This window comes from Bombina bombina, chromosome 6 (genome assembly GCF_027579735.1).
Source record: "Bombina bombina isolate aBomBom1 chromosome 6, aBomBom1.pri, whole genome shotgun sequence".
Lineage (NCBI taxonomy): Eukaryota > Metazoa > Chordata > Amphibia > Anura > Bombinatoridae > Bombina > Bombina bombina.
This window is the reverse complement of record NC_069504.1, coordinates 191580755-191593580: the sequence shown is the minus strand read 5'-3', so window position 1 is coordinate 191593580 and position 12826 is coordinate 191580755.

Here is a 12826-nt window from a genome sequence, read left to right as displayed (position 1 = left end):
CTTATTATTATGTCCCTTTCTTTAAGAGAACAGATGTACTCCCTATGAAAGAATAAGTGTATTTTGTCCTTATATATTGTGACAAGTTTTTGTACATTTATAGAAAGGCTGCTAGGTCTATGTCCTCATTTAAGCCCATTGGACTCATGGTTCCCATATAGTGGATCCAAAAAGTCTCTCTTTGGCGTAATTTCAGAAATCTATCTCCACCTCTCCGTGGGATTTGTATTTGTTCCAATATTGTACCTCTGAGGAATTTTGGATCTTTATTGTGTTTCTTTTTGAAATGTCTGGAGACACTGTGGCCTTAATAGCCTGCCTCTATGTTTTTGAGGTGTTCATGTAGTCTTTTTTTGTACGGGCGTTTTGTACGTCCTATGTACTGTAAATTACATGTGCATTCCAAAAGATAGACTACATATGTACTTTTGCAGTTGGTTAATGTTTGGATTTGACAATTTTTTGGGGGAAAAGTTTTTGAATTGACAGTTTTAGTTGTTTTTTTTCCTTCATAGGAATGTTCACAGCTGGTACAGTTAGCTCTGTTACATTTAAAAAAGCCCTTTTTATTTGAGGACAACCAATTAGTTTTCTTGTTAGTGTCTTTTAGTCTGCTTGGTGCCAGAATTTATTTCAGACTTCTATTTTTTCTGAAAGTTATCTTGGGTGCAGTCCCTATACTTTTTTTTAAGAATTTGTCTTGTTGTAGTATTGGCCAATACTTTTTAAGGATTTTCTTGATTTCTGGGGCTGCTTCATTGTAGGTAGTAACCATTCCTATTCTTTTGTTGTTAGTATTTGTTTTTTCTTTGTTTGTAGTAAGTAATTGTTTTCTATCCAAATTCTGTACCTTTTTAAAAGAATTTTCTATCAATTTCTTTGGATAATTTTTCTGTAATAGTTTTTCTTTGAGTAATTCTGCTTCTTTGTTAAAATCACTCTCTTTTGTGCAGTTTCTTTTTAGGCGTTGGAACTGCCCATACGGAATATTGTGGATCCACGGTTTGTGGTGTCCACTATCTGCTCTCAAATAACCATTGCAATCAGTACTTTTACGATAAAGTTTAGTGTATATATTTGTTTTCTCATTGAACATAATCAAATCAAGAAATTCAATTGAATTTTTTTCAATTTTTGAGGTAAATTGTAAATTGAAGGTGTTGTTGTTGATATACTGTAAGAAATTGGTGGTAGTGGACATATCACCTTCCCATATTAGTATAATGTCGTCTATGAATCTACCCCACCATATGATGTTTTTTTGAAATGGGTTATTTTGGTAAATGTATGTATCCTCCAAAGTCCCATATAAAGGTTAGCGTAACTTGGTGCCATAGTGGTACCCATGGCTGTTCCGCTTATCTGTAGGTAATATGAGTTATCAAATTCAAAGTAGTTCTTTTCTAAAACGAATTTGATACATTCAGAAATGAAATGTTGATGTTCTATAGTCAAATCAGTTTTGTTTAAAACCTGTTTCATTGCTGCAATTCTCTTTTTGTGAGGTATGCTTGTGTAAAGCGAAGAAACATCCAGTGTCATCCACTGATATGTTTCTTTCCATTCTATATTTGAAATTTTGGCTATAGTGTCACTTGAGTCCCTGAGATAGGATTTTAATTCGGGTACTAGCGGTTTTAGAAAAAAGTTGTCATATTCAGAAATTCTGGCTGTAAGTGAGTCTATTCCTAAAACTATTGGTCGTCCTGGTGGATTGACTAAACTTTTATGGATTTTTGGTAAATGGTAAAATATAGCTTTTTTTGGGAATTCATGTATTAGATATTTATGTTCATTTTTGTTCAATAGATTCAGGTAGTTAGCTGTGTCTATCATCAAATTATATTCTTTTATGAATATAGTGGTGGGATCACCTGTTAGTTTTTTGTATGTATTTGGATCTTTTAGTAATCTGTTAGCCTCAGTGAGATAGTCAGCTCTGTTTTGTATGACCAATCCTCCTCCTTTATCTGCTTCCCTGAGTACAATGTCATTTAGTTCTTTAATTGATTCTAACGCTTTTTTCTCATGTTTCTTTAAGTTGTCTTTTTTGATAGAGTAGTTTTCACAGAGAGTTTGTAAGTCTCTTTGTACTAGATCACTAAAAGTGGGAATTGCGTTCCCTTTTGATTGGGTTGGGAAGAAGATAGAAGAAGGTTTTAGATTTGAGTGTTTATGACCCTGGGCATTTAGAGGAATTTCCTCATTATTGTATAATTCCTCTAGAGTGTTTAATATTTCAAGGTCTGTGTCTGACATATTTTTTAGGAAATCAATGTTATCTTTGGCATTTAATTTCTCAAAATGTCTACATAGTGTGAGTTTTCTTATAAATTTGTTAAAATCAATAAACAAATTAAAGGGATTTGGCCCTTTTGTAGGCGCAAAATTTAACCCTTTTGAAAGTATGCCTAATTCGTTTTCTGTAAATCAGTGTGTGGAGAGATTGAAAATTTTTAGAAGTGGTTCTCTTGTTTGCCCCTCTTTGGGGTTTGAGGTTCTTCTTGACCTTCTTCTATTTCCCACCAATCTTCCTCCCCTTCTTCCTCTTCTACACCTTTTCTTTTCTTTGGGTTTCCCATTGACCATTGTGGTCTGAGATTTATGTTTGAATCTTCACTTTGATAGTCTCTTGTCCCTATAGAATTTGGTGTAGCATTTGGAAGGTAATTTCCTACCCATTCCTTTTCTAAAAAATGTGGTTCACTTGTTTGGACTGATCCTTTTTTGGCTATATTTTTTCTTTTATTGTGTTGATTGTGTTTGGGTTCTAGGTGTCTATTTTGTTTTTGATTGTAACTGTTTGGCCCTGAATATGGTGTGTTCTGTTTTATACGCTTTTGATAATAATTCTGACACTCACAATTACTTGTCTTATTTCTATAGTAATCATGGTGAGGAGGATTGTTTCCTGTATGTGGTGTTTGATAGTGTCTAACCTCTGTGTTAGTTCTATTGTACTGGTGAGTCGCTTGTCCATTTTGTTGCCAGGAGACCTTTTTCTGATGAAATCTCTGTTTTTGAAATCTAGAGTTGTCATTATTGTGTTGCCACTGTGTGTTCTTATTCTGTATATGAGGTTTATAAGAATTTCTTCTTTCTGAAATTTCTGAATTTTGTGAGACCTTTCTCATTTATTGTTCCTTAGTGGTTCTTTGTTTATTTTTATTTTTGTTTTTATTAAAATTAGTTCTCTGGTGGTGGTTATCATTTGTTCTATCCTCGGTGGTATTGGGGAATATAAACGTATCTTTTGAGGTTGATTGTACTGGGGTTTTGATTTCTTCCCATACTTATAGATCTTTGTCTGTTTCTATGTCATTTTTGTTCTCATCGTTAATTTCCTGCATTTCTAAGTAGTCTCTAAGAAATTTTTTCTTTTTCTTATTGTCAATTGTTTGTTCAAATTTTTGTATTCTTTCTTTGTTTCTTTCATCTAACTCTTTGTAAGTGGTGTCTCCTTTATGTGTTTCTAGAATTTTTTTCATATCTAGTATTTCTGATGTTAGTTTGTCTACTTTATAGTTTCTGTATCTAATGGCAATGTTCATTAAAATATATGATGCCTCCTCTAGGGCAGTGTCCCATTCTGTAAGGTATTCTATATCATCTGGTTCAAAAATGGCAGATTTATATAGTTTTAAGCCTTTTGGTACTACTTTATATTTAATATATCTTTCCAAACTAACGCTATCGTACCAATGTGTAAGTTGTTTTTTGCTTAGTTTTTCTATTTTGTCAAAGATTTCCCTAGGGTTCATATTTTGTTCAATGATAGTTTTACTGTCTTCATCTAGATTAATTGATAATTTTTTTACTTTGGTTTTTGGATCAAAGTAGTTGCCATATTCAAAGCAATTAGCCTCCATGGCAGTATGAGTTTTTATGTAAAAGTGTTGTGTTGAAATATATATATGGCAATGTTTGTTCCTTTTTTAATTTACTCTCTTTTTTCGTTAATTGAGAAATTAGGTAATAATGACAGGGACACAACAAAAAACAGTATAACTTTTAGACCTAACTTTGCACCAAATAACGCAACATAGAAAGAACACATTTTAAGATATAACATTTTCTTTTCTTAAAAAGAGGAAACAAGAAAGTATATTTTAGAACATTCTAATTATCACACAGACATATTACAACACGTAAGGGAGGCAATAGGACCCAGTAGCAATCCCTTTCCCTTCCAGGCGTATCCATGACAACATTAAGACAAACGTCAATACGCTTGACGTCACACGCAAAACAGCCGTATTGGAACTGCAGGGAAAAAACGCGCCCAATTTCTACTGTTTAAAAAGCCGAGATGCCGTTCACAGCCCATTCAACTTTCAACTCTCTGATGAAGAAGTGTTGTATCACTTCGAAACGCGTAAGAATTTGAAGAAATCGGGCGGACTTCCAAGTTCCAATACAGCATTTTTGATTCAAAGAAAAAGCTTTTAACAAGCATTACAGCAAGGTGGTAAAGTATAAAACTCTCCCACTACTTTGACTAATTATATCCAGGCTATATTTTAACAGCAATAATTAGCCACAATACTTACCACCTTGCACATTATCCTACACCAGACCTATTGTGGCCATAAATATACTGAGTCACACAAACTGGCAGCATACTAATCCCAATTTGGGGTGACACATACGTTTTTTCAGAAAACGTTTTTTATCCAGACATACAGTGTCATCACCTACAAGGGAATAAGAAAATAAAGATATTTTACGTGCCTTTATCTTACCTCATAAATGATTGAGGTTGACAAATAGAAAAGAAAAAGAGTCCAGGAGTCTCCATTACTGTTCGTCAAACAACATCCAGCAGAAACATCTTTACAAGAGAGTCCAGGATTTCCATTAAAGGCATACTACGGGAAGTGCAGGATTTCCCATTTAAAAGAAAAGAAAAAAAGTTTTACCTCTCGACAAGAGTCCAAGAACCATCTGTAAACCTCAAAAAAAGCTGACATCTTACCTCATAGGATTGAGGTACTTTCTGGTAAGCACATCTTACTTACCTTAGAAGGATAAAAAAAACTGTCGAATTATAAGAAATAACTTGGGCTACGAACCTATCTGATGGACATATGTACTTTATTTCTATGACATACCAACCAACAATATATTGATATTACTTCAACATATACACCAATAGTAATCAGCTGTGCGCCACCATTTGATTTTCTCTTTTTATTATATATATATATATATATATATATATATATATATATATACACAGTATATATATATATATATATATATATATATATATATATAAAAATATATATATATATATTTATATTCTCTTTATTTGTTATAAAAGATATACAAGTGGGTAAGTTACATATTATATATATATATATATATATATATATATATATATATATATATATATATATATATATATATATATATATATATATATATATATCAGTCCTTATTAGTTAAGAAACATCATGTGTATTCAAAATACATAATTCCTATAAGCAAAACTTCTGCTAGGTCTGAATAATTTCCAGTCCTCTATTGTTAACAGTTATTATTTGGGATGCTAAATATTTCTCCCAGATAAATCTCATATTGCAATTGAACTTAATTTAATGGGTTTGTCTTAAGTGATATCTTTCTAGAGTAAGGGAATATGTGATATGGCTCTTCCATTCATTTATGTTGGAAATGGACAAAGTCTTAGTCTAAGTTTACATTTAATTTTAGGGAGGGTGATTCAATAAGAGGATTAGTGGGTCCCATGCATGTTTAAAAGATATTACTTTCTCTATTTCTTCTATACCTTTAATCCAGTATTGCTTTATCAGAGAACACTCCCACCAAATATGTATGATTGTACCCACTTCTCCATACCCTCTCCAACATTAATTTTCTACATTAGGGTAGATGTTTGAAAGTCTTTGAGGGGTAAGATATCATCTATATAATAGTTTTAGGTTCATTTCAGTAATGGCCATTGAGGAAGGGGATTTTCCCATATTGACAACAATTACTGTCCATTCTTTTAGGGTTATCTTTCTATTTAATTATATTTCCCATAATTTGCAGTATGCTGGCAATATTAGGGAGTGATGATCCAACAGTAGTTGGATCAACACTCCAGACTATTGTCACTCCAGACTATTGTTACTTTCAAACTCCTCTAGTGGGAGTTTGAGAGTAACATATACTTTCAAATAGTGTGAGTGGCCTTGTCAGTTTAGATTTATATTGATTATGAATCATAAAGTGGGTTAGCTGTTGATATTTGAACCAATTATTGGTGCTACTTCTAACAGTTCCTCTCTAGTCTTTAGCTTGCCGTTATTTATGATCTTGTATAAAGGAGTAAGTGAAGTGAGGAATGTATTTTCATTTAAATTTAATAGACCCCTTATTGGGATTTCTGGGTTACCTAGAATTAATGGGGAGGGATTTGAAGAAATACCAGTAGAGCTATTAGAAATTTGATCCCAAACTCTAACGGCTAGATTATGAGTCTTGTGTTAGGGTTAAAAAGCAGCGTTGGCCGGCCCAAAGCTGATTTTTAATGCCCGTTGGTATTACGAGTCTTGCAGGTACAGGTGTACCGCTCACTTTTTTGGCCAGACTTGGAAATACCGCAAATCCACTTACGTCAATTGCGTATCCTATATTTTCAATGGGACTTGCATAACGTTGGTATTACGAGTCTGCCAAAAAGTGAGTGGTAGACCATCTCCTGTCAAGACTGGTACCTCATTTTACAGTCAGTAGTTAAGAGTTTTACACTACAACGCCGTAGCATAAAACTCTTAACTAAAGTGCTAATAAGTACACTAACACCCATGAACTACCTATTAACCCCTAAACTGAAGCCCCCCACATTGCAAACACTAAAATAACATTTTTAACCTCTAATCTGCCGAACCGGACATCGCTGCCACTATAAAAAACATATTAACCTCTAAACCGCCACACTCCCGCATCGCAAACACCATTTAAATATTATTAACCCCTAATCTGCTGGCCCTAACATTGCCGACACCTACCTACATTTATTAACCCCTAATCTGCCGCCCCCAATGTTGCCGCCACTATATTAAATGTATTAATCCCTAAATCTAAGTCTTACCCTAACCCCCCTAACTTAAATATAATTGCAATCAATCTAAATAAAATTACTATAATTAGCTAAATTATTCCTATTTAAAACTAAATACTTACCTATAAAATAAACCCTAAGCTAGCTTCAATATAACTAATAATTACAATGTAGCTAGCTTAGGGTTTATATTTATTTTACAGACAACTTTGTATTTTATTTTTTCTTTGTATTTGTATTTTTTTCTTTGTATTTTATTAATTTATTTTAACTAGGTACAATAGTTATTAAATAGTTATTAACTATTTAATAACTACCTAGTTAAAATAAAGACACATTTACCTGTAAAATAAAACCTAACCTAAGTTACAATTACACCTAACACTACACTATAATTAAATTAATTACATAAACTAAATACAATTAATTACAATTTAAAAAAAAATATCTAAAGTACGAAAAAACCCCCACTAAATTACAGAAAATAATAAAATAATTACAAGAATTTTAAACTAATTACACCTACTCTAATCCCCCTAACAAAATAAAAAAGGCCCCCAAAATAAAAAAAGCCCTACCCTACACTAAATTACAAATAGCCCTTAAAAGGGCCTTTTGCGGGGCATTGCCCCAAAGTAATCAGCTCTTTTACCTGTAAAAAAAAATAAAATCCCCCCAACATTAAAACCCACCACCCACACAACCAACCCTACTCTAAAACCCACCCAATCCCCCCTTAAAAAACCTAACACTAACCCCTAGAAGATCGTCTCCATCTTCAAGACATTCGACGCAGAGCATTCTCTTCTTCCGACGGCTAAAGAAGAATGAAGGTTCCTTTAAGTGATGTCATCCAAGATGGCGTCCCTTCAATTCAGCTGATAGCATTCTATCAGCCAATCGGAATTAAGGTAGGAAAAATCCTATTGGCTGATGCAATCAGCCAATAGGATTGAAGTTCAATCCTAATGGCTGATCCAATCAGCCAATAGGATTGAGCTTGCATTCTAATGGTTGATTGGATCACCCAATAGGATTGAACTTCAATCCTAATGGCTGATTGCATCAGCCAATAGGATTTTTCCTACTTTAATTCTGATTGGCTGATAGAATTCTATCAGCCAATCGGAATTGAAGGGACGCCATCTTGGATGACGTCACTTAAAGGAACCTTCATTCGTCTTTAGTTGTTGGAAGAAGACGATGCTCCACGTTGGATGTCTTGAAGATGGAGCCGCTTTGCACCGGATGGATGAAGATAGAAGATGCCGTCTGGATGAAGACTTCTGCCCATCTGGAGGACCTCTTCTGCCTGGCTTGGATGAAGACTTCTGCCCGTCTGGAGGAACACTTCTGCCTGGTTGGGTGAAGACGTCTCACGGTAGGGTGATCTTCAAGGGGTTAGTGTTAGGTTTTTTTTAGGGGGGATTAGGTGCGTTTTAGAGTAGGGTTGGTTGTGTGGGTGGTGGGTGGGTTTTAATGTTGGGGGGAATTGTATTTTTTTTTACAGGTAAAAGAGCTGATTATTTTGGGGCAATGCTCCTGTAATTTATTATGGGGTAGGGCTTTTTTATTTTGGGGGGCTTTTTATTTTGTTAGGGGGATTAGAGTAGGTGTAATTACTTTAAAATTCTTGTAATTATTTTATTATTTTCTGTAATTAAGTTGTTTTTTTTCGTACTTTAGATATTTTTTTATATTGCAATTAATTGTATTTAGTTTAGGTAATTAATTTAATTGTAGTGTAGTGTTAGGTGTAATTGTAACTTAGGTTAGGTTTTATTTTACAGGTAATTTTTTTTTTTAACTAGGTAGTTATTAAATAGTTAATTTCTATTTAATAACTATTGTATCTAGTTAAAATAAATACAAACTTGCCTGTAAAATAAAAATAAACCCTACGTTAGCTACATTGTAACTATTAGTTATATTGTAGTTATCTTACAGTTTATTTTATAGGTAAGTATTTAGTTTTAAATAGGAATAATTTAGTGAATTGTAGTAATTTTATTTAGATTTATTGTAATTATATTTAAGTTAGGGGGTGTTAGGGTTAGGGTTAGACTTAGGTTTAGGGGTTAATAACTTTATTATAGTGGTGGCGACATTGGGGGCGGCAGATTAGGGGTTAATAAATATAATGTAGGGTTCGGCGATGTTGGGGGCAGCAGATTAGGGGTTCGCAAGTATAATGTTGGTGGCGGCGGTGTCCGGAGCGGCAGATTAGGGGTTAATAATATAATGCAGATGTCGGCGATGTCGGGGGCAGCAGATTAGACTCGGGGTTCATGTTAGGGTGTTAGGTGTAGACATAAAAAGTATTTCCACATAGGAATCAATGGGGCTGCGTTATGAGCTGAACGCTGATTTTTTGCAGGTGTTAGTTTTTTTTCCAGCCGACACTCCCCCATTGATCCCTATGGGGAAGTCATGCACAAGCACGTTTAGCCAGCTTACCGCTAACGTAAGCAGCGCTTGTATTAGAGTGAGATGTGGAGCTAAATTTTGCTCTTCGCTCACTTTTTTGCGGCTAACGCCGGGTTTCTAAAAACCCGTAATACCAGCGCTGTCTGAAAGTGAGCGGTGAGCTTAAACTGCTCATTAGCACCGCACCCCTGTTAACGCAAAACTCGTAATCTAGGTGTATGTGTTTCTTGTACTAATTGTGGTAAGGTTTTGTTTAGTTTCCTATATGATGTGTTAATCCAGCAAATCCCTCCCAAATTAGCACATCCACAACAGTTGTTATAATTTAACCCATTCTTGGTTTTCCCCAAGTTTACACCAGTCAATCAATCTGTTGAGGATTTTTGCCTGTCTATAATATATTAAAAAAACAGAATAATGTCCCAAGAGCCGGCAAATATAAAAAATATATCCAATCTTTATTTGAGTAAATGTAAAAACAGCATACGGTTCAGTCCATCAGAACAACAGCACAAACTGACCAGAATAAAACACAACAAGAGGGAGAGAAGCTGCGCTCCTCATGCAGCAGACATGTTTCGTGCTTACCAAGCACTTGTTCACTGCTTAAAGGAGCAGCAGCTGCCTTCCGCTTAAATAGGCTACAGCTGTGACTAAATTTAAAGATACATCACACATATTCATATTTAGATATTTAAAGATAATTATCTCCCTCATGCAGTGTATATTACTTGTTTAAATATAAAAGCACTCCTCACTACATAGTATAGGAAAACATACAAATTGATAGACATTTCATGATACTTTGAATGGCAATTATATAGCAATTTATAGAGTGCTGAAATGTTAAAAAGATTTGATTCATGAAATAGCAAAACTTATAAATCATAGCTAATATCCTAATTCAATCCAAACAAATAATACTACAGAAAGTCTATCTAGACTGTATAGACAGAATTTATCATATATATACAGATCCCTAGACACACAGATCTATATCCCTCCTTAGGTTTAGACCATGGGGCATAGACGTATTTAGGGTAAATATCCAATACACCTCTCTTAGATTAAGTTTATTTTGTCTATTGCCTCCTCTTCTCCACCGTGGAACATGGTCTATACCCTGCAAGGATAAAAGAGACGCATCAGAGTTGTGGAATGTTTTAAAGTGTCTTGCAATGGGGGTGTCAGAATCTGGATCCTCTATGGAACGCACATGTTCAAGGAATCGTTCTTTTAGGGGTCTTTTGGACCTCCCCACATACTGTTTTGAACAGCCTCTGCATGTCAAGAGGTAAATGACATGTGTAGTGACACATGTTATGTAAAACTTGATCTGATGCTCTTTTCCAGTTTTGGAAGAGGTGAAAAATTCACCTTCATTCACAGATTCACAAGTTTTACATATCCTGTGTCTACATTTAAAGAAACCCTTTTTTTGTTTAAGCCAGCAATTCTGTTTTAGTCTCGGTAGATCAGATGGTGAAACATAATTACCCAAGGTTTTTCCTCTTTTGGAGATGAATTGGCAACCTTCACTGACTATCCCTTTAAGGATTGGGTCAGTATGTAAAATCGGTAGGGATTCCTTTATTATTTCACAGATTTTGTTATATTCAAGGCTATAAGTAGTAATAAACTTAGGTTTGCCTATCTCCATATGACCTTTATTTTTATTTTTATATTGCAAAAGTGTGGTCCTCGGTATAGTATCTACCTCTTTGCGAGCTTTGTCTAGGATAGTTTCATTATATCCTCTTTCTCTCAATCTCTGAGTGATAATGTCAGCTTGTTTTTTGTAATTACTTTCATTTGTACAGTTTCTTTTGGCCCTAATATATTGGCCTTTGGGGATCCCTTGTAATGTATGTCTAGGGTGACAGGAATTAAACTCAAGGATAGTGTTTCCTGCTGTGGCCTTTCTGTATAGATCAGTCTCTATTACTCCTGTATCAATATTACCAATGATGGTAATATCCAAAAAGTTAATTCTGTCATAACTGTGTTCACCCACCAATTTGATGTTGTGGTCATTGTTATTAAGATAAGTACAAAAATCATCTACTGTACTATCCGCACAGTCCAAAATCAGTATCAGATCATCAATATATCTGGCAAAAAACACTATATTATGTCGATAGGGGTTCCTATCTCCAAAGACGTGGAAAAGCTCCCACCATCCCATAAAGAGATTGGCATAACAGGGGGCAAATTTCACCCCCATAGCAGTTCCACGTCCCTGGAGATAGAAACCCCCATCGAACATAAAGAAATTGTGGGTCAGAAGATATTCAATGGAGTTTAACAGAAACTGTTTAGTTGCAGGGTTATAATATATTAAGCTGGGTACACTAAGTCCACCATTTTTCCTGGCGTGATATAAAGTTTTTTTTTTTAGATTCTGGGCACTTTATTATGCTAAATATATGAGTTGGCCATGTTTTGTAAGGTATTAAAATAAGATTAGGGATTGGAATGGGGATTGTTTGGAATTTATAAAGAATCTTTGACAGAGTTGTCATTTTTAACGCCTCTATTCTCCCTAACCATGATATATTTTTACGTTCCCAACTGTTAAGTTCTGAGTGAATTTCATTTAATAAAGTTTTGTAGTTTTGTTGAAAAAGTATTTGCTGGTTATGTGACATCTGAATGCCTAGATATTTTATGGAAGATGTTTGTATTTTATATTTATATTTGTTTGCGATTCCCTGTAGTTCCAGTTTAGGGATATGTATTCCCATCATTTCTGATGTGGTGGAGTTTATTTAAAAATGTGATACTCTACTATACCTGTTCAGTTCTGTATATAGAGCTTCTAGTGAATGTGTTGGGGATATTAGAGTCATTAATACATCGCCAGCATATAATGCCAATTTATATGAGCTATCTTGAATTTTAATGCCCCTAATGTCTGAGTTATGTCTAATAGTTGCAGCCATGACTTCCATAGTTAATACAAACAGTAGGGGCGAGAGAAGACAGCCCTTTCTAGTTCCATTCTGGATCAGGAAAGGGTTTGAGAGTAAGTAATTCAATCTGATCCTAGCCTAAGGTTTATTATATAATGTAAAAATGTTGGCAATAATTATTTCACCCATACCAAAACGTTTCAGTGTGCTTCTTAGAAAGGTTCAATTTAATCTATCAAAGGCCTTTTCGGCATCCATTGCTAGAAAGATGGAGGGGATAGTATTTGTTTGCGTATATTCTAATAGATTCAATATCTTAATCATATTATCTCGAGCCCCTCTATGCTAGGTAAATCCTACTTGATTTATATGAATTAGTTGTGGGAGAAATTTGTTTATCCTTAAAGCTAATATT